Raw genomic sequence first — 24,115 nt, 5'->3', positions numbered from 1 at the left:
GGCTTCAGTTTGCCTGACACAAGCCACCCAAGATGGTAGAAAGTGAGAAAACTCAGCGCGTAAAGGTATTCCTTTGTCTCTCCTCTTGCATTGGACATGGAGGAAAGACAGATAATGAGGTGAGATGAGGCATCTAACTTTATCTGTCTTAAAGTTTGGCAGAATTAATCCAGAAGTCTTATTAACAGAGTCTGTAAAAAATAAATAAATAATGAATCTCCATGTACTGCTTTGATCCCTGATTCTTCAGTGAACAACTGACAATAGAACAACAGAATATAAGAACAAAATTCAAATGTTAGGGAGACAGCTTTGTAGATTGGAAAGTGGAAAAAAAAGTGGTTATTTTACATACAATGTCATATCCCAATTTCTCCACTTAAAATTGAGTCAAGTCAAGCCAAGTCTACAAGTCAAGCCTAGATGGAAGAATCACAAAATGCACATTGTTATTTTATGTCATTAATCACAGAGTGTTATTGAGAATGGAAGAATAATGTACCTAAGAATTCTCATGTTGATAAAGTGCTTTCAGAAATGCAGACTTTCATATCTTGCTTGGAATTACAGGGTTGTCTATCTCTTCTATTTTAGGATAACTTCTTTTATTTGTATGAAAATTAATCTGCTCTAGTGATCATTCTGTCAATAGCTTTCAGACAGTATGCCAATCAACCTGGATTGTGTTGAGAGTCACTTTAGGCCTGAATTTCAAAATTGAATGTGCGTGTATTGTGTGCTTGTGTGCATTTTGGCCAGTATTCTGATGCATGATGGTAGCAGTCCCAACACAGCATTTATACTCTGTGGATTATTCACTTGCCAAAGCCTTCAGCAGTGGGAAACAATGCCAGTTTTGTTCTATAATGCCTCCTCTTTGCATCATATTTCTGTGGATGTACTTAAAGGCCTTTTGCAGATCTGCCATACATTTTGGGGAAAGTCTGGTGATTCACATACGCTGTTTTGTCACTTTCACTCCCTTTCAAGTCATTGGAAAGTGAAAAGTACCTCTCAACATTTAAAGCCGGGTGTTTTCAGAGAGGAAGTTAGAACACTGAATGAGAAGCTTAATTACTGCTTGCTCTGTATTGATTCTAGGGGAGATTATGCACCTCAGTTTAAGCCAAAACTTCTGACAAGCCTCCTGCACCCCCATATGTCTTCCAAGAGCACCCTGTACCAAACACTGTGAATCTGCACTGCGATTATGGGCTTCAGCTCCGCTCTGATTGACGCTGTCTTCTGATATGAAATGAAATTTTGAAATGAATGTAGAGAAAAAAATTTAAAAGACATAGTAATCTTTGCAGCCAGGTTCTGAAACCTCCATTAGCTTTGGATCTTTTCCATAGGTTTCTCTAGTAGCAGCGAAAGGATCACATCTACTGCAGTGGAGAATACTTACTTGACAGTAAATGCGCCTAATGGACACACGCCAGGGGATTCAGCAGGAATGCGGGTGCTGTCCACCCATAAGTGATACAGGATAATGATGACAGGGAGAGTGTGTATATTATTATTTAAGGCTTTTATTACTTATGGCTCTCATATTTGTGCTGACACACCACCTTGCAGTGTCTTAAGTAATGTTATATCAATCTCCTTGCAATTGCACAACCATATAATTTGTTCTGCTGGGTAGTTAAGTTTTCCTGTAATTTTCTGAAGGGCTTTCTTAAAGAAGGCTAAAGTTACAATTTCTTGAATTTTAAGCTCTGTGCTCAAAATGCAAGCACAGTGTAGCACCATTTTTCCCTGCTCATTTTCTTCCCTTTGACCAAACGAGAGCTACCTTGCAGGTTGATTAACAGGTTGCAGAATTTTTGGCAGTGTTGCCAGTATTGAGCCTTGTAATTACAAGGCTTATGTTTTTCTTCTCATGCATCTCTCCCACTTTATGAATGCTGCTATTACCTTTTGTAAAAATAAAACCCACCTATGTACTTATTGTATCAGCTAGATTTCGATAGTTTATTCTTTATTGCTTTTGTTTATTTGAAAAAATATTATAAAATCAAAGCCTTGTCAAATTAAGAAAGAATATAAAAGCAGTTTTGGGTGTTGGACATATCAAGTAGTACTACTGGTTGGAAACTGATGCTTTTCCATCAAATTAATCCTATTTATGGACTATTTTTTCTTCCTTATTAGTTATGTAAGAGACCATAGGATAAAAGAAAAAGTCAACTTGCTATAAAATAAACAAATTCCAGCAGCAAAGCTTGGAGGAGAATAAAGTGAAAACACATTATTTTCCCAACAACTTCTTTGCCTATACAAGTTGTACAACTGTGACTGCAGTCCGAGTTGTGTAACCAATCTGCTAAGCATCCAGTTAAATTGCTATCAAAAGCAGCACGAGAGGAGTACATTTTTAGCAATGCTTTTCTTCCAATATCTCTGTTCACAAGAGTTCTTCCATTTTAGTTGTTTAATTATTTTCATTTTAAAGCATGTTTATATCCCCAACCAAAACAATTACAACGGTAGCAAATCCACAGGTTAATTAGTGGTAGTTTTCTTCTGTTACAACATTTTTAAGTGCTAACTGTTTAAATCATCAGTTGAATTTTTGAGGAGGAGATTTTTTATTCTAGAATATGGAATATTAATTTCTCTCAAGTGTTTCCATCTGGCATAAGCTGGAAGTTAGCTTTTTCCTGTCAGGCCTCCCATAAACTCTTTGGAGAAGGGGTTCAGACCAGGGATATTTGTGAAATAGCTGGTTATTGCCTGAAAAAGCAGGGGTGAAATAGGAACCCTGTTAGGCAAGTAAAAGTAGGATAATCAAGATGAAAAAAAAGATAGCTAATGTTTTTGTTTAATACATTATAAACAGCAATGATATGAATGTAGTAAGATAGCAGCCATTTTGAGAGAATGACAAGTCATTGTCTGCAGTTCCTTTACTATTTTTAGTGAATGCATTTTGGGTTAACTTGCAGAATAGATACATATGTAGATATTTTTTCAGGTCATGTAGCTGAAAGACCACCATAAGCCTAGAATGGTAATCTGAATCATGATGCTAATAGTTTGCAATTAGCTTACATTTTTGTTACAGGACTGTGAGAGCATTCTAGGTACTGGCTCTACAAAATTTCATTAAAATATACTCACAATTTTACCTTAACCATGCAATATATTTGTTTTATTTTATTTTTTTTTCTAAAGAATAAATTCCAAGAGATTTCAGGAGTCAGAACTGGATTGATTTTCAAGGTTCATTTGTCACTGTGAACAGAGATTAGAGCTCAGAGAAGAGTGATTCATGATGTCTGTGCTCACTGCAGCAAGACTGACAGTTTGCAAGCAAAGAAAGACATACTTCTCTTTTCCTTTGGGAAGTCATCAGAGAAAAGGACATTTTACCCAGCTAGACTAGGGTGGTATTTTGAAAAAGGTTGTGTCCATTTTTCCAGTATCATAGACACTAATACCATGTAACCTGTATATCCAAAACAACACTGTCCACAAAGTTAGAGCGTTTCGTGCTGATGATGGAGTACATTCTTCTCCCTCAGTTTGGACTTGATATAGAGCCCACTCTGAGCAATGTAAGAACTCTGACTGGCTTTGGTGGAATTTGGATCTGCTTGAAATCTGCCCTGCTAAGTTCTTGAAACGATGTGGCCTTCTGTGTCCTCACTGACCAATACTGACACTACTCATTTCACCTCTTCTTTTCAAAGAAATTATCTTTGCATGGTGTCCAGTAATTTACTTCTAACTTATTTTGTGAGATGTCTTTAAATTTACTTGCCTAACTTTGAGCAGAAAACCACAGAAATCCTTTCTAGAGCTGCTAAAAAATATTCCAGATATTTCAACATAAGACTAAGTTTATTATCCTCCTGCAGAAAGGGAAACATATTTCCCTTATCTCCTTTTTTTTCCCCCATTATTGCATGATTATAGTTAAACAGAAATTGTTTTTCTCCAAGTTTAATGATCCAAACTGCAGAAAAATATAACTTCTCTGCTTCCAAGGCCGTGACATTTTTTACTGCAGTTGCATTAAGGCAAAATATCACTGAATTTACCATGGACTCGGGTTGGTTACCATGAGATCCTATGTAAGTCGTTGTGGCTCTTTCTTCCCAGTTCACTACTCTATTTACTTTTTTTCAGTTTCACATTACTGAAAATCTCAGCTAATATAGACACTTAGACCTGCCACAGAGAAGCCAGATTTCCCAGAAAATTCAAACAATTTGGGAGATATCTCTAGTTTTATAGTTTAATTAAGTGTTGATTAATTGGACTGATTTTTCCCAAGTCTGATCTTGGACCATGGAAAATCTTTCTGTTACAAAAGTTGTACAGAGGCTAATATTGCAGCACTGGCACTACTTGATTTCTGCACACAGGGTAGAGGTTGTTCCCTCTCTTTGGAGAAAACACAGTGGAGGGGAGACAGAATTTTTTTGAAAGCCTCAGCCTCCATAGAACAGCAAGAAACTGAAGAAAGTGGTGCTCAATTACTGTGGCTGATGCAGAATTTTTAGAACACAAGGGCATATATAATTTAGTAGTGACAGCAGTAAAGGCAGGAGAAAGAAATTTACTTCAAAGAACAGAGGAACACAGGGAAGGATGTGTTTTAGAAGCAAACTAGGCAGTTCTGTCTGGCAGTGGTGCCTCACAGGATTCAGATGCAGAAAGCTGGACTCTTCTATTGATTGCTGACTGATCTGTATTTTTCTTCTTGTCAAAGTTAGCATATGCTCAGCTTTCACATCTAAGATCTGCCTTTGACTTTAAACAAGTAAAAGGTTGGATGATTCCTCTCAAAGAATTCACTTTTCAAGAAAAATAAAAACACAACAGTCAAACAGAACAAAACCTCAATGCATGAATGCCTTTTCTTGTCTCTAAAGGTGTAGAACAGGCAATTTAACTATACAGAATCTTCTTTTAACCACATGGCAGTTGCTTTGCCTCCTCAAAAGTGAGAATGTCTGAAAAGGCCCTAGCATAACTTCACTGTAGCTACTTTAAGCTCCAGTTCTGGGGAAGCAGAAGGATCTTGAATGCAAAGGATATCAAAGCCATGGGAGGAATTTTAAGAACCAGTCAACAGTCACAAAGTAATCAATCCATGTACTGAGCAAAAGCAGAAATCGCCACTGCAAATGCAAAATATCCAAGTTTACATTTTTTCCAGTTAATTCAATTTAAGCATTTACCCTGAGAAGCCCTTGCCAGACTTACTGACCATAGAAATAATGAAGCGATTTTTGTCTTAAGAAGGCTGTAGTTTTCAATAACTTTTTATTCCAGTTAACATTGGCATCGTCTATTAAAGCCAAAACCAACTGCAGCTACATTTCTGATACTGTGGTCAATATATAACATTTTATAGTGAATGGTTACATTGTAAAATACAGTCATTATGCAGTAGCTGTTAAAAGTCAATGTGCATAAGGCTATAACTCATAAAAGTATGAGAGAACAATTATTTTGCCTTTCTAGATATAGGGAATTATTGCCATACCTCATATGCTGACTCATAAAACTTGTGTATATTAATTATACAAAATAAGCTTTGAAAATGTGTATCATTGATGGTAAGTACAGTTCCAGAAGAATAGTCCTAAGCCCTCCTGGGTTATTCTATATAATTTTGAAACTGTTTTACAAGCTTATTGCAAATGATTTTGATCATTTGAATAAGATGTTTTATAAGGCAACATTCAGAACCAAAGAATTCAAGACAAAAGAAAATTTTCTTCACGACATGAATCAGGAAGTAAATATAAACTTTTCCTTTGCTATTAGCTATAAGAATGTATTCTACCCCAAAGCTAGTTTGAGTAATTCTTTGAAATATACAATTCCAATCTACAGAATTTTCTTGTTTTTTTTTTTTTTTCTCCTCATAAAGTTCCCAGTTTTTGATCAATGTCTATTCAGAAAAATGAACTAGAAATTGATAATTGCACTTGACTCATTTATCTAACTATTTTAATTACTAAAGTCAGAAAATGTTTTGCTGTAGTCTTGTGGGAGCAGTTGGCCAACACAGCTAACTAAACCACTGTAGCATCATGGAGTAACATTGGCTGGGAAGTTCCTTCAGCCTGAATTTGGATCTAGTTATCTATGTTTGTTGCTGACTTGCTTACCACAGTTCCTTATTCAAACGGTGCTTAGACATTGTTCCTCCGTTTAGTCCAAAATTACTGTGAGATTCCAAAGACAACACCAAAAGTGTAGCTAGTTTTATGCAAATTAGTATTTATGTAGCATCAATGTCAACAGGACCTCCAAGTCCTTAAGGGAGACGCCAGTTCTAGAAGAAGAATGCAGAAATGTTGAGATTCAGGTCTTTCAGTTTTCTGCAATCAGTTTCCTTTTAACTGTTAATTAAAATGTTCACTCAAGAGACCATTCACTTTGAAAGTATTCACAAAGCTGTAGAACTGATGGGAATTGCACCCTTACACACAATCTGAAGACTATTTTCAGATTATTTTCACTACAGTGTATTCACACCTGGCAAGTTACTGTTCATTTTAATATGAAAGTAATAGCAGAGTGATAAAAGATAGTTAAGATCACTTTGTATATTCTATAGGAAATAAAAAAAGGAAAAATATGTATTTTAGGGAATTGCATCAGACATTTTTTCTTAAAAGCAGTACCTACAGTAAAATATCTACCCTTCTTGGAGCCTCAGAACTAAAAGGTAAGATCTGAGTGATTACATCTCTGTGCATATTGTTATTATTATTGTGTTGTAATGTTGTTAGTTCCACTGAGGCCAATGGCTACAAATAGTAGGTTCCTAAAGTCATTTGAATAACAGGTGCACAATAATAAATTGTTACAATATATGTTGGGTTTCTACCCTAGGATCTCTGATTTCAGCTGCATGGTTACAGAATATTTAGTTCTTTATTTCTGACTGTTATTCTTTCACTCATTCTGCCTCCTTTCTTGCAGTCTCAGAAGAGTGGTGTTTTCTTTTGTTCAGTTGAGCATGAAGTTACAAAAGTAACATTTCAGCAGGGATGAACTTAGGGAAGAAACTTTCAAAAAGCCTGAGAACTGGCCAGTCACCAAAATCCTGAAGATTTTTATCAACTTCTGGATTTAGACCAAAATTGAATACTTTTTAAAATATACCCCAATATTTCTTTCAACCTCTTTTGCTTATCATACATCTCCCTTCCATCCTAAGTTCCAACTCTGTCAATAAATTTGTTTTGAGAGCTTCTCAGAGCATATGTATCTTTAACTGAAACTTGCAGAATACGAGCAGTAGGTGCTTTTATTTATACACAGCAGAGGCAATATGGTTTTTACCAAAACTATTTTACAACAGCACCTCTTGGAACATCAATCTCACATGGTTTAAGAGTCTAGATGCAGAACTCTAAATGTTGTTATTTCAATCTCTAGATTCTCATTGCATCCACTAAATAAATACAGCACTACATAAAGATATTTTTACAATTATATTGAATGTATACATGGATGATTTTCTTTCAGATGAGTTCTTTTGAAGTCCGGTAACTTATCTATTGATTTGTTTTGACTTAAATATTCTGACGATTTAAAAATTTCACAATCCTATTAGACTGATTTTAAGAGATAGTATTCTTAAAAAAGGAAGTGGATATTTCACTGTTGTATTTACTTCCATGTACTGAACACGGAGAAATAATTCATTGGAATTAAATGTTGACTAAATGTATAAGTTAGGATATGATCCATTTGAATGTCAAGTCATTTGTATGACTTGGAGATTTCATTTTATATATATATGTATGCACACATACACATGCCTTTCTATTCATTACCTTTTATTTTCTTTGTTGCCTCTCTCATTCCCTGAGATTTCATGTTGGAAAGCTACATCTAGACACTCTCCCATCTGCTCAGGAAACTGCTGCAGAGGTTTTACATCATCCTCTGCATGGTACAATCATAGATGCTAGCGTTGCCAAAGTCTGCATCTGTGAGAGTATGCAGGTTCAGAGACTTATTTAGCAAATATAATGGGGAGGATACAGATGCTTGAACACAGTATCTAGTGACACTTTAGACAGCCCTAAGCATCTTGCCTGGATTCCAGACAGCTCACTGGCGAGATGTAAGTTTTGCAGGAGCTGTATTATATCTGTCAGCCATATGGAGATTCTCTTGGGCAATGGAAGTATCCCTAGACATTCATGTTTAGACAAGAGAATCCCACACAATTAATCCACACTGTTCTGTAGGGTTTTTAAGGGGATGGGGAGAGCAATGGTACACCCACACGATAAGATATAAGAATTCCAAAGGCTTCTAACAGGCATACTGAAGAATTACTATTGAAAGCTCCATTTTTTTTTTCCTCCCAGATTTCACTCCTTACCTGTTTTTGAACAAAATTAGTAAGGTAAATTTTTTCAATGTTACTTTGCAATCCAAGTTAATTCACAACCTGTCAGAAACTGTTGCTTAAAATAACTGGCTCTAGAGGTTTTCTACTCTATCTTAATATAAGTAAATAAGAAAATATATAATATAAAAATAGCTCTACTTGCATTTTAAACTCACAGATCAGAAGATTTTTGCCTATTAAAAAGTATACACATTGATTTACAATGGCCTATTTCTTTTGATATTTTATATGCAAATAATGTTACAATTATTATGGATTAAAATACAGTACTGAAAATGACTAATTGAGGCTCCTGATCATTAAAAGTACTTGAGCTTTGATGCTTAAAACACCACTGGACTTAAATTCTGTACCTCTAGTGTATCCAGAAGGCTCATCACGAAATCATATTGTACTGTTTTGACACTTCATGCAGTGTCAGCTCCCAAGATGTTATCCAAACAGCTCATTCAGGGATGAATTTTTTCACTCATGTTGATTGAAATTCAAAGACCAGTTTTTTGGATTTTTGTTTTTTTTTTTTTTATTCCTCCTTTCCAGTCTCACAACAAACTGTGTTTCTCCAGCCCAAATAGTTACAGAAATCTGGCATGGTAAGAGGAGACTGTTGGAAAGCTATGCTTTTTAAAGGTAGATGTTCTACTGTGACAACATAAAGATATGCTTTTTCTGGTGCTTGATGTGCCTGGGCAGTGAACAGCTGTATCAGGCATTCTGAATGATTGGTATATCCTTTTATCTCAGCTAGAGGAAATAGTATTATTTGTTAAAGAGCTCTGTCTGTGTCTGTGCACTGAACTTTTTCAGGGACTGCTGTGACCTGAACATTTCTGTGGAGTACAAGGAGTAGGAAGCTGCAGTTTTGATTAACATCAATGAGACAGTCAAGTACTGGAGAGAATATTTGTTGATTTCAGTCCTAAAACCACAATGTCAAACAGAAAAAGTTTTAATCAGAGTAAAAATTCTAGTTTTTGATTCTACTTCACCAGAAATTACTAGCATAAATTCTTTTGATTTCAAATAGAAGCAAAACCATCATAATACTATTTTTTCCCTCTGTATCTTGAGACTAAATAAAATGACATTCTTTAGGAGAAAAGCCTGCTTGAAATAATACATCAGTTCCATTGTTGAGCTACCTTGCAGTTAGCTTGCAGGACTACCAGTGACTCTCAGAGTGACTGCAGTAAGCTGCATATTCTGCGTAGAAAAGAGTTGATGCAGTTGAAGACAGAAGTCAGCTTGTTTAAACAAAAGGGAGGCTTCAGAAAGCACTTTGAGAATCCTGCTAATTTTTTTTCCTTATGGAGTACATTTGCTTTTGTCACTATAGTCACTGTCTTACAGAGTCCTTCAGAAAATCATAGGAAACTGTTCTAAAGAGAAGGATTTACCACATCCCGCTTCCAAGATTGGCTTCTTGTGAGCCAATCTGTTAGGCTCGTCTTGGAGGTACAAAATGGTTCTTTAAGATTTCAGGGGATACTGAGTCCCCTACACTGATCTGACAGAGAATCATCTATGAATTATCTTTTTTGCAGGGAAAGCAGTGTTCCTTGAGGGAAATCAACTTTTATTTGTTTGTTTGTGAAAAATAATTCTCTAAATCCAATCTGGAGTCAGTGAGTGTGCAGTGTAGGGTGACAGAATAAACACTAGTTTTGAGACACAAATAGCATATGAGACCCAGTTGCATACTCTTGCTCTAAACTGAGCACTACCACCAACTTAAAAGAAGAAGCCCACTGATTAAAGACTACCATTAACAAGATTTCAGGACACATCTCTGTTACCACGTCAGAGAAGGGACCGATTATGAAGCAGGCATCAGTCAGTTTCTAATCAAAACATTAAAACAAGTAGGTAGGGACATCTCCGGTAACAGGCTTCCACCCTTCACCTTATCACCATTTGGTCACATATAATCTTAAAACAATATCTGAAAATATATGATGAGCTATCATGCAAATGTACATGTCTCTGGGAGGTGTCACTTCACCTGAGGGGTGTCAGGCCTCAGTCCCAGTGGTCTCTGTCTCTGAATGCTTTTCTTAAATGTCATATAACCCCATAAAACATTTGTTTCCTGGAATCAGAAGGGCTTTATTTTCCAGCTATACTAAGAACAATTAACTGTAGAATTATATAGAAAGAATCCACAGAATAATCTAATTTCTTAATGTTTGAATCTAGCAAGCTCACACGGCGAGCTGCAAGAGCTCCAGAAGGCTCTTGGAATCCATTGATGATAGCTTTCTGGTTCAGGTATTGGACAGACCGACCAGAGGTGAAGCGTTGCTGGACCTGCTGCTCACCAACGCCGAGGAGATCATCAAAGGCGTCAAGGTTGGAGGCTGCCTGGGCTCCAGCGACCACGCCCTGGTTGAGTTTGTGATCTCAAGCAATGTGGGCCTGGCAAAGAGCAGGACCAGGACACTGAACTTCAGAAGAGCAGACTTCAAGCTACTCAATGGATTGCTGGCCAAGATCCCCTGGCGCGCTGCCCTCAAAGACAAGGATGTTGAGGAGAGCTGGCGGCTCTTCAAAGATGCCCTCCTGGAAGCACAAGAGGTCTCCATTCCTCTGAATAAGAAAGTGGGCAGGCGAGGTAGGAAACCGGCATGGCTCAGCAAGGACCTGCTGAGAGAACTGAGGGCAAAGAAAGGGGTGTACAAGCTCTGGAAACAAGGCTGTGTCACCTGGGAAGAGTACAGGAATGCCGTCCGGACTTGCAGACGTGGGATCAGGGAAGCCAAGGCGCAGGCAGAACTGAACTTGGCAAGGGACGTGAAAAACAATAAGAAAACCTTCTACAGGTACATTGCCCAGAAGAGACAGGCCAAAACGGGCGTACCTACTTTGGTTAATTTAAAAGGAGAACTGGCTTCAACAGATGAAGAGAAAGCTGAGGTGCTGAATGAGTTCTTCACCTCGGTCTTCACTGGTGGCCAGGATTCTAGTCTTTTTCACGTCCCTGAACCCTGCATCCCCAAACCTCTATGTGGGGACCAAGGAGGTAAATCCCTCCCCACTGTAAGGGCAGAGCAAGTCCGAGAGTGCCTCCTTAGACTGAATGAATACAAGTCTATGGGGCCGGATGGCGTGCATCCCAGGGTCCTGAAGGAGCTGGCCGAGGTGGTTGCCGAGCCGCTCTCCATCATATTTGAGAAGTCGTGGCTGTCAGGTGAGGTCCCGGACGACTGGAGGAAGGGTCACGTCACTCCCATATACAAGAAGGGGAGCAGGGAGGACCCGGGGAACTACAGGCCGGTGAGTCTCACCTCCGTGCCTGGGAAGATCATGGAACAGATCCTCCTGGACAACATGCTCGGTCACATAAAGAATGAGCATGTGATCCGAGACAGCCAGCACGGCTTCACCAAAGGAAGGTCATGCCTAACTAATCTTGTGGCCTTCTATGATGGAGTGATGGCATTGGTGGACGAAGGGAAGGCGACCGATGTCATTTACCTGGACCTGAGCAAGGCCTTTGACATGGTCCCCCACCACATCCTCATCTCCAAATTGGAGGGAAGTGGATTTGATGGGTGGACGACCCGATGGATAAGCAATTGGTTGAAAGGCCACAGACAGAGGGTGGTGGTCAATGGCTCTATGTCCAGGTGGAGGCCGGTAACAAGTGGTGTCCCCCAAGGGTCTGTCTTGGGACCGGTGCTCTTTAACATCTTTATTAATGACATCGATGAGGGAATCGAGTGCACCCTCAGCAAGTTTGCTGACGACACCAAGCTGAGTGGTGCGGTTGATACGGCGGAAGGAAGGGATGCCATTCAGAGGGACCTCGACAGGCTGGAGGGCTGGGCTCGGGTGAACCTGATGAGGTTCAACACGGCAAAGTGCAGGGTTTTGCATTTGGGCCGGAAGAACCCCAGGCACCTGTACAGGCTGGGAGGAGTGGTCCTTGAGAGCAGCTCGGCAGAGAAGGACCTGGGGGTCCTGATGGACGAGAGACTGAATATGAGCCAGCAGTGCGCTCTGGCAGCTCGAAAGGCAAATGGGATCCTGGGCTCCATCAGGAGAGGGGTGGCCAGCAGGAACAGGGAGGTGATTGTCCCTCTCTACTCGGCTCTTGTGAGGCCCCATCTGGAGTACTGTGTCCAGGTGTGGAGCCCTCAGTACAAGAAAGACATTGAGATTTTGGAAAGGGTCCAGAGGAGGGCGACTAAGATGATCAGGGGGCTGGAGCACCTCCCCTATGAGGACAGGCTGAGGGAGTTGGGCTTGTTCAGCCTGGAGAAAAGAAGGCTGCGGGGTGACCTCATTGCAGCCTATCAATACCTGAAGGGAACCTACACCCAGGAGGGGAGTAAACTCTTCAAAAGGGCCGACAACAGCAGGACTAGGGGAAATGGATCCAAGTTGAAGGAGGGAAGATTTAGGTTGGATGTTAGGGGGAAGTTCTTTACTAGGAGAGTGGTTAGGCCCTGGAACGGGCTGCCCAGGGAGGTTGTGGATGCCCCGTCCTTGGACGTGTTTAAGGCCAGGTTGGACGGGGTCCTGGGCAACCTGATCTGAATATGTATGTTTGGTGGCCCTGCTAGGCAGGGGGGTTGGAACTACATGATCCTTGGGGTCCCTTCCAACCCGGGTGATTCTGTGATTCTGTGATTCTGTGAAGTTAAGCTTTTATGTTGTAAATTTGCAAGTAATAAGAATGTCATTTGCTGAAATCCTTCCAGGATGCTATATTGAAGTGTTTCATTTGACTCAGTATGTGAATGAAGACTGCATATTCATAAGGCAGGCCTAGAATATCTCAGAAATTTCCCTCCAGATAAAGCAAAATTGAAGTCTGATATATATGTGTGGAAATGGAAATATGGAAAATCTACACACATGCATATACATGCGTGCCTACGTGTATGAATACCCAATGCACATCTTCTCCAAGCTGACTAAAAGAAACCAAGATTTCTTCTGCGTATCCTCTCGGAATCTTTTCAGGTCTCCTAAAGAATTTTCAAGTATGTTCTCAAGAGACTGTGACAAAATATATTTTATAAGGTACAAATTAGATTATTATTATTATTTTTTTAAATACAGAAAGCAATGTTGGAATGCTTGGGCATCTCAAATTACAGGAAAAAGAGGGAAAATGGTAGTCATCAAGTGATCCATAGATAACGTGCTATTTTCTTTATTAAAACACTAGAGAGAAAAAGAACAGCTTTTAGATGGATGTAGCAATTAGAATTTGCATTTCGGTCTATAAGTAAACCATTTAGAAGTTATCTTTAAGTGGCAATTGTTCTTTATTTTGTGATGAAAAAAAAAAGCTAGGAAGAAATCTTTTTTTTTTTTTCATTTGATAAATTGCTATGCAACTAATCAAACTAACCTCCCAACACACAAACTAATAAAAACAAGCTACACTGTTAGAATTTTCTGCACAGCAGAAGTCTGATAATATTTTTGTACACACAGAAGTAAAGAGTTGATGTGCCTCATTATGAGATGAAAGGTTCTGAAGGAAAGTAAGCATGAGTAATGGCATTCCTCCTTCAAGCTATCACATTTATGAGATTAGATGGCGAAAAGTATGTTTGTGTAATTCCTCCTCTGGAAGGGCTATGCACATAAAATTCTTTGCTTTTGTTTTGGTTCATCAGTTTCCTACAAGGAACTTGAGATTTTCTTTGTTTTGCCCTTGGAGAATATTCACTGCCATCCAGTACAGACAATTCTTGATTTGCAATTTTAAAATACTTTCAGATATTTAATATGAGGGCTGCTCTGAAAGCAATGCCACTATGTAATTATGTTGGCCACTAATTATGTTGACCCATGACGTCAGAGGCAGATCGTGGTGGTATGGTAGTATAGGCTGAAACTTCCCAACAATATTCAGATACATCTTGTTGTCGTGTGACATGCCAGCAGAGGGACAGTCAGTCTGTTCAATGGTGTCTGACATGGAAGTGTGGATGAAGAAAAGGTGCGCCACTGGATTCTTTCATGCTGAAAGAACTGCACTTAACAGCATTCATTGATGCTTGCTGAACATTTATGGAGACCAAACAGCGGATGTGAAGACAGTGAGGGGTAGGTGGTGTGTTTCAGCAGTGGCGACAGCAACAGTGCGTCATGTGTACTGGTGCAGATTTTTATGAGAATAGCATGCAGGCTCTTCTTCATCACTGGCAGAAGATGCACGGCTAATGGTGGTGACTGTGTTGAAAAGTAGTGTTCTGTACCTGATAATTTGCTGTATTAAGCAGTGTTATTGTACTCTTTTTATCTGTTCTAGTTTCCAGGGAAATAAATAGGAGGCATTGCTTTTGGAGCAGTATACATAGAAACAGGAATGACAATGTTATGTGACTGCCTGTAAACCTGAACAGCACTGTATCTTTGTTATTTGTTCTTCCTAACTAATTTGCTCTGAGCTTAGGTTCCAAGTGTTTTTGGTTTATTCTGAGTACAGTGAAAACTTGACTATAATTCTTAACGCTCTGGTAATGTAAAGACTATTAATACTTCTACTTTTGTCTTCCAGGAAGCTTTATAACTGTATTGGTTTTGGCAGCCACAATGATATCTGGGCACATATTGTCAGGAGAGTTCTTCTGAGACAAAGCTGTTGCTGGAATAGTTAACAAAAGACTGTACTGCTACTGGTATGGGAAAGGAAAATAACCTGCTAGGTCATTTTCATTTGCAAGGAATCACATATTCAAGTTCTTGAAAGTGGAGGTGAAATTTATTAGCTGAATGGGAAGAAATGACTAATATTGCAAACACTTCATACAATAATAATAGGAGCTAATCCTAGTCTTAGAAGCATGCACAAACTCATTTCTCCTTGAATTAGGTGCTGTGTGACATGTCAAAACAAGTTCCATCTCCCCGACACATTAAAAATTTCAGTTCTGGCACAATGGTTCTCCACTCTTCCACTGTAGGCAACAAATATCTGAATCATCAGACCTGACTGTGGCGGACCCGTGCAGGCTGATCTCCCTTAGCTAACAGTCATGTGCCATTCAGCTCTCTGATCACCCTCTGTTGCAGAACCTTTCCCTAATTCCCAACCTGACCCTCCCCTGGCACAGCTCCATGCCGTTCCCTCGGGCCGGGTCGCTGTCACACAGTGCAGAGCTCAGCGCTGCCCTCTGCTCCCTGTGAGGAGCTGCAGCTGCCATCAGGGCTCCCCTCAGCTCCTCTGCTCTGCGCTGAGCAAACCAAGGAAACTCAGTTACTCCTCGAACATCTTACCTTCACCATCTTCACAGTCCTCCTTTGGATGCCCTCTAACAGCCTTATGTTCTTATATTGTGATGCTCCAAACTGCCTACAGTGCTCAAGGTGAGAATGTGGTTGCTTGTTTGCCCAGCCTCTCATTTGTCACAATTTCTCTGCAAGGTCTCTCTAAAATGAAACTGATGAATTCAGATTTTTCTGTTCTTGCCAGAAAGTTTTCTTCCCTCACTCACTGCTTACTTTTCCTCATCTTTTGAAGCACTTCTATTATGAGTGATTCATTTGAATACTTCTGGAAAGTAGACACAAAAAGGTCAAGTGTATGGGAACTGCTGAATCACAGCCTAAACCTCTGATGGATCACCTGAGGTGAGCAATGAGTCAGCCCTGGGAGCACAGGTGAAGGCAATTCACCTGTGCTGCCAGAAGAGGTGGAGCCTGGCTGCACCTCTCCTAGACCCATTTAAGAGCTGACTACCAGTGGGGAAGGATCTGTTTTGGAGATCCCTTCTCTAGAGTTTCATAACAAGCCCAGGATATGGGTAAGCATTCTATCTATTCTCTTTTTGTTATTATAATCTGCTTTGCCAAGTTCTCTTGTTTATTTCATAAGTATAATGTCTGTCTATTCATTGAGTATACAATTATACATCATTTGACATGCAAATTGAATTTTTAAGAGAGTATTTTTAAAAATTCTGTAAGTTGTTTAGCAAGTTGATAAGAGGGGAGATTTTCAAATATAATGTTCATGTCAATATACCAAGTGTAGAATGACAGTTCTTACACCATTAAAATCACGCAGCAGGTCCTAGAAGCTGTTTTGGCAGAGATCTGCCACTCACATGCTGTAAAACAGGCAGGAGGCTGATTTAGCTGGGCACCTGATGATGCTCTACAAGAGAAGGGAAGCCCATGGAGATAGCATAGCTGCAATCACTGTTCTGAATGCACTGGTCAGAATACATTCAGAGGAATGATAAAATACTGGGTTGCTCAGCCTGTCCCAATTGCCATGACAACTCTGGAGAGTGGCAATTTAGTTGAGCCTTAAGGCTACTCTATCAGCTCTAGTGGATGAAAGGACGGAAGACCACTTGCAGCTGCTGGAGAAACCAGTGCTAATGATCTGAGCACCGTATATATGTATAAATCTATTGTATCAGCTAAATAAAATATTAAACTTACCATCTTTTGTCTTTAGAAAAGTACCAGCAATTGTCAGTGCTGAAATAGAGCCTGAATCTACAAGGACGGGGAGTTCAGGTCATTTCACTGACCCAGACCTGTAGCTTCTTGCTATGTCTGTATTTTATCTAGTGTCTTTTTTCCTTATTCCTAGCCTTGTCAGATGCTGCTGCACACCATGGCAGCAGCGGAAGCAGGCTGCTGGGACCGTAGGCGCCTCCTCATGTCATTGTCCTCTTCTTCATTCTTCAGGCAACTCCTTTGCCTCAGTTTTGCTATCTGTTAGGAACTGCTTTATGCTTTGCAGAATGCTCAGAGACTTACAAGTGTGGAAAATCTAGTTTCCTTCTGATACTGGACTGCTTTTGCTGTAGAACCAAGAAGTCTCTGTGTCATGTATCTCTGCCTCCATGTCACTTCTGTCTCCTAGATTCTCTCTATTTAGGCTCTGAAATAAACATGAAGTTATAAATGATTTCCGTCCAGTGAACCAGGCAATGATCACTCATACCCTCAAACATGTTCTTTTCCATAGCGTAAAACACAGAAGAGATAAGTCCTTGTCTGTTCGTAAGCTGAGCATAATGCATTCACAAATGCACCTTTAACACCCCAATGAGAAAAATACAATTGATGTGGCTCTGTAAACAAGAAGCATATCTGAAGCATTGATATAGGCCATTCTTTTCTTCTCTTTCAGAAAGAGAGCTGAATGCACAACATTTGTCTCATTATGCCTAGCGTGCTATTGCTTTGCTTTCTCACAATGGCAAGGTAACCTGCTGACACAGCTTGCCAAGCTCCTGCCTCCCTCAGTGGATATATAAGCCAAGCTGATTCAAATGGCCTATTGAATTACTTTTGCTTGGCAGTCCTCCCACATACGAGATGAAGAGCAGCAACTTTGATTTGTGGGGCCTCTTCTCATTTACTTCTTTTGTAATGCAGTATCTTTTGTTTGAGAAATGGATGTATTCTGAATGGAGAATTTAAATTCTGCCCTATGATCCTGTAGTGAAAATCCTTTTCCTGCTGTTTGAGCTATCACTCCTCCAGCAAAACAAGTTATGCAAACACATTCCTGATGTCAGTGAGTCTGCTTAAATATTTGACAAAATCATGTTCTAACCAGTGTATGGATAAATCTGCAGAACAAAATTTGGTTTGGAAGAAACCAAATTGTGTTCTCAAAATGTTCATTTTACTATTCATTGTGTGTGTACATTAAAGGGTTAACTTTGAGTAGGATACTTTCACGTCCTTAAACTACATTCCTTTTGGATTTATTCGTCACTAAGACTAAACAAAATAAAATGACTGCAATTTATTTTTAATTGGAGTTCAAATTTTAATTTTTGTAACTTTTTTCTGTTAAAATAATTTTACTTTCCTCCTCTCTAAAAATTGCTGTCTAATTTCATTTTTCCTTTTTCCCATTTGAATAGTAAGAAAGGAAATGTGTAAAGTCAGAAACTTATAGTTCAGTTTCATATTCTTGGCCATAACTTCTTGCTTGGGAAGTGAGTAGAAAAAGCTATATTTCTAGAACAGTGTAGTTATTTCTGAACTGCAAAGGACTGCCTGTGAGATGTAGTCTTTCTTTCATAACATGGGCAATGTAATACTTCTGTAAATCTGAGAAATTCATGTAATTAATTCCTGCATAATATAATATGGAGGAAATATCTTACATCATGTAGCGCCCACTTTGTTTTGCAATCACCTCCAGCAACAGTAGTAGTTTGTGGCCTACAGAGGCTACAGAAGCATGGGCACCCAGCACATTTCAAGAAGGCCAAAGCATAGACTTAGCTGTGAGATTCATATACGTTCAATGTGCTTTTTAATGCAGTTCTAGCATATTTTTACACTGTTAACTGTATCTAATTTTCCCAGATCCCTCACCACTCAGGTGCCTCTTCTCACAAGGATAATTCCCTTCTCCTAGGCTGGCTGCTCAGTTCTGCTTGCAGTGCTGCTCTTAAAGTAACATCATCTTGATGCCAACTTTAAGTGGAGCTTTACTGGAGAATGTAATCTTAACATTACCACCTTCAATAGGGAAGTAAGAGTCTCTGTACCAAAGAGCCAAGAGCTCTATCAATATCTTCTATGTGTTTCCTGAGAAGGAATTGCCGCTACATACTTCAGAAGAATTTAGAATCATAAAATCATAGAATCCTTAGAGCTGGAAGGAACCTCTGAAGGCCATCTACTCTAACTCCCCTGCAATGAATAGGACATGCATGGCCAAATCAGGTTGCCCAGGGCTTGATCCAGCCTCACCTTGAATGTCACTGGGGACTGGGCATCAACCACATCTCTAGGCGACCTGTTCCAGTGCCTCACCACCACCCTCACTGTAAAATACTTTTTTTTTTTTTTTTTTTTTTTTTTTTTAACATCTAACCTAAATCTATCCTCTTTAAGCTTGAAGCCATTTTCCCTTGTTCTGTCACCACAGACCCTGGTAAAGAGTCTCTCCCCTTTAAGAGAGGCTGCTATCAGGTCACCTTGGAGCCTTCTCTTCTCCAGGCTGAACAGCCCAGCTCTCTTAGCCTGTCTTCATAGTAGAGGTGTTCAATCACTTGGATCACTTCTGTGGCTCTCCTCTGGACACACTCCAACAGATCCATGTATCCTGTACTAAGGATTCCACATCTGAACGCAATACTCCAGGTGAGGCCTCACAGTGCAGAGTAGAGGGGCAGGATCACTTCCCTCTCCCTGCTGGCCACACTTCTCGTGATGCAGCCCAGGATCCAGTTGGCTTTCTGGGCTATGAGGGCACATTGCTGGCTCATGTTCAACTTGACATCCACCAGCACCTGCAGGTCTCTTTCAGCACGGCTGCACTCAATCCCAAACTCTACCATTTTTCCACAAGTGTAAGTACTATTGATCACTAGCTAATTTTCCTAGGGAACTATTATCTTCCTGTGCTCTCTGTCACAGTGTCCCATCCTCTCCTCTCTGTCCATTTTTATTGAACAATCTGTCCCAGAAAATCTGGATAGCAGCCAGCATCCCAACCCCAAATACCACTATCTACAATGTGTTTCTTTAGTGAGAGATGGAGACGCTCCTTTTCCACTCATTTGATACTGATTTTGGCTTCACTAATTCATATCAGACACCATGTCAGAGTCTGTTGGGGGTGTACATCTCTGGGATTTTGATTGTCAATTCAATTCTCACAGTTAGGCACAATTCAATTAGGATCCCACCTCCAGTTCTTCAGCTGACTGGCATGTGTCATCTCCTGGCTCACCATCACAGCCAGACAAGCTTCCAATTCAGCAGACAGTTATTTTTAACCAGCACTCCAATGCATCAGATGTCAAATAAGTAGCACTGCACCCAGTAGCTGCTAGCTATGTGCTGAGACATCAGGGCCATGGAGACCTTAAAATACCTACTGCAAAGCTGAGAGACATCATTAAATCTCCACTGCTTTCCTTTTGAGTCTGTTTTTACATTGGTATGTGCAAAACCAATAGCCTACAGTTCTTTTAAATTGAAAAATCTAAGAATTGTTCTTGACCTGACCAAGATATCTTCTGAGAGCTTCTCAGAGTAAAGATTGATTTGTCTAGCCTGGACTTTTTCTTAAAGTGCCAGTATCTTATTTGATAGGTTTTGAGCTTTGGTAAAGGAATGTTAAATAATTCCATGTAACAATAATAAAATTAAAAAATAAATTAAATATTCTCTTTAAAACATGATGATTTTGAGCTGCAGCAGTAGTTTTGGTGTAACAAGCCTGATCTCTTGATGATGGTGCACAATTATACCTTCAGAACCTCTAAACTAGAGCTTCCTTGCTCCCAAGCTGTTGGATTGATGGAGCAGATGGCGGAGAGGGGTGATAGGTCAGATGCCTCAGTAAGGCCATATCTCTAACTTCCAGCAAGGTTCCTGTGACAGCAGAGCCCCAGTGGACAGCTTGATTCCCCTCCTGTGTGTAAGGAGTTGCTAATTGCCAGACTGACCAGCTGTTCTCTGTGCCCCTGGTCATGGGGCAGGTAGAGGTCACACTGCAGCACTGCAAGGCAGTGAGGCACAGAGCTGCTTGCACAGGTCTCCCTCAGTGACTCACTTGCCCTTTTGCAATTACAAGTGAAAGCACTGCTCACTAATTTATTTATACCAGCTTGTTTGGTAAGCAGAGTTGACTGGACCATTAGTGACAACTCTGTTAGAAGACAACAGCTGCAGAAGACTTTTACTGGCAGATCTGGGACATAAGATTGCTCTTTGCTGCTGAGAGTTCCTCAATTCCCCTCTTTCTGTGACTGTAGACATGAACTCTCTGTAACAAAAGAATGAACATTTAAGATTAAGAAGTCATTAGTACTATTAATGTACACATTAGGCAAGACACGTTTCAATTTTGCATTCTGCCTTAAGGCATTCTGCCCTAGGGTAATGCATTTATTGTTCAATTCTTCCTTTCTTTTTAAAGAAGCCATTATAGACTTTATTAGTATTATTACTATTATTTGTTTCCATTTTTTTGTAGGACCAGTATTAGAATCAAGGAGGAATGCTAAGATAGTGCATCTTTTCTCTCCCTCTAGATAAAATGAAAATGTAATCAGGTAGGTTCTTCATGAAGAAAGTAATAATTTGGGGTTTCTGGCACCCCAACACTTGCCTGTATGTTTGCTGTAGTATTTTAAGGTTGTGCATGTTGTTAAACTTAATATGACAATTAGTATGGTAGCCTACTGAGTAGAGAAACACACAAATGGCTACTGGTCATACTGGTCACTGGCAGCAAAAGCATAAACTGGAAACTTGTTACTTGCTCCAGGTTTTGTATATGTGAAGAAAAACGTGTTACCAATTATAGGCAACAAATTATGCATATGCAAGGAGGCAAAATTAGCAGCACCCATAAATAAATAATAAATGTGGGAGAATCTTTTAATGTGAATATGTTTATTTTGAAAGCTATGTAGTTATCACAACAAAAAACAGTCAAGTTATCTAGTGGCTAGAGAAAGGGACCTGTTTCAAGGGGCTGAGTAATTGCTTAGAATCATGCTACAACAAATGCAGTATTTGAATGCTTCTCCAAAACTAACATCTAGATTTTAGACAAGATCCCATTGAACTTTTATCACTCAAAGCACTGTAAGACAAAATCTGACACACAATTTACTTAATCCTTGGTCCATATACATCACATTTAGTAACAACACTCACTGTTCGGATCTTCTTTTCAACACAAATAGAGGGGTAATGTATGCGGACAGTGACAGTGATTTTACATAAGGCATGGAGCAGTCACAAAGCATCTGTGCTTTCTTTCATAGAAGGTAGAGTCTGACTTTGAGGATCCAGAATAGATTTTTAAAAAATTTATTACTAGCCCTAAAAGCCTCTTAGCTTTCCTATGAAACCAAGTGCCTAAGTGTCGCAGGGAATTAAATTTCTATGTATTTCTCTCTTCTCCTTCAAAGTATCTAAGATCTTGGGAATGCTGGGTATTTCTTCTAAGGAGGAAACTGTTCCCATTATGATTGTCTTCTCTTTTTGTTTTCCATATGTATTCCTTACCATTTCAAAATATGATTATTTATCAGGATGTTTTTCTTCTTTATGGCACAATAAAACTGTCACACTTTGAGTATTATGAGAGTGCTTCCTCCTTCAGTTTGGAATTGGTCCTTGCCTGAGTGCCCTGAGTCAGGAGACTTAAAGTCATTAGTACAGTATTAAATCTGCAAACTCTAAACTGTCCTCACGGACCCTCATTTAAAACCTCCAGCAAGGCCGCAATATGCAACTAGTTTGGTAACATAGAACATGGGTTATTATCAAGTATTGATGGATTCCTAATTTTTCTTAGCTACAACAAACTCCTTGTATGGTTCTACAGTCCTGCCTTTCTTTTGATTTTTACAGTTTTTTGCTTTCTTTGAACCATGGTCTTCCATCTCTGTTTTGAACTTTTCATTCTCTCTGTTTCATGAAGCAGTTGGGCAAACAGTTTCCTCCTCCTTGTGATGTGTTTTCAAAATCTCCTTATGTGACAGGCATTTCAGTATTTATTTCTATGAAGAAAGCATTGGGTGACTGAAGTCTGCCTAAATTATGTTGGAGAAAGGTCAGGGTCAAAAATTAATTGTCCAAAAATAGTGAAGCCTGGAGAGAGAGAAAAAAAAAGAATAATGTACTAATATCCACATACATGAATATAGAAGATGGCAAAGAAAGTGGATAATACTAGCAGTTACTTTCCATGTGTACTGTCCAGAAAGCATTTCAGTGTACATCTTTGCTGGGTGAAGTTGAAGGAAAAGTTTAAGATCAGTGAAGCAAGGAAAGAATGTGCAGGGGGTAAAAAAAAAAAAAAAAAAGGAAAAGGAGAGAGATCAGAGGTTTGGTCATTCAGAAGTACATGAATCTATACAGAATTTCAAGAAGATTCCAAAGTCTTTGTAAACTCCAGGAATGTAATCACTTCAAAATTAATATTATTTGTTCTCAGTTCTACAGAGTTGGTATTCATCTCAATAATGTTCTTCACTATTTTATAATGTTTCAATGTTTCCTTCACTGTAGGAATTGGAACTAATACAGGAGAACAAGAAAAAATGAATACATTTATAAAAGGCCAAGGATATTAATTTATGTGAATATGAGAGAAAGTTCAATTTAGCAGTTTTTATAGCATGCTTTTTACTCTACTGAAAAGATAATTGCCTTAAAATGTATAAATACCACAGAAGCATGATCTCGATGACTTCGCTAAAGGCCAAACCTTTCAAAGGTATATAGATACATAATAGGTCCTGACTTCAGTTTGTGTATTCAACCTATGTACCATCACAGAACTTTCTGGCCCATCGTTGTTTTCAAAAGGGATTAGGTTCAAAGGCAAATCATTAATTGTATTCCCCATCTCACTATGTTCTGCAGATTAGAGTAGTGTTAGCTGGTATTTTCATAAAAAGATTAGGACAACTCATAAATAATGCATTTAAAAGATTTGACATCTCTCATTTCATTAGATGTTTTCATCTTTAGTCAAGAAGCACTGTAATATCCTGGTAATAAATAAGTTCCGGATCATCTTGGAATCAAGGAAGGAGACAGTCTTCTACATTGTGCTGAGTCTAACATTCTCAGTTTGGCTTCTTAGTCTGTACAAGCTGATGTTGCACAGGGGAAATGAACTAGAATTATGTTATTAATTCTGGCCCAGCATTTTTAGATAATCAGCAGTAAATTAATCACCAATAATGATTTTATGAACAGACAATGTGCTTTGTCTCTTTTGGAAATATAAGGTAA

This window comes from Lagopus muta, chromosome 1 (genome assembly GCF_023343835.1).
Source record: "Lagopus muta isolate bLagMut1 chromosome 1, bLagMut1 primary, whole genome shotgun sequence".
Lineage (NCBI taxonomy): Eukaryota > Metazoa > Chordata > Aves > Galliformes > Phasianidae > Lagopus > Lagopus muta.
The sequence above is the reverse complement of the archived record's forward strand: the minus strand, read 5'-3'. Positions refer to the sequence as shown.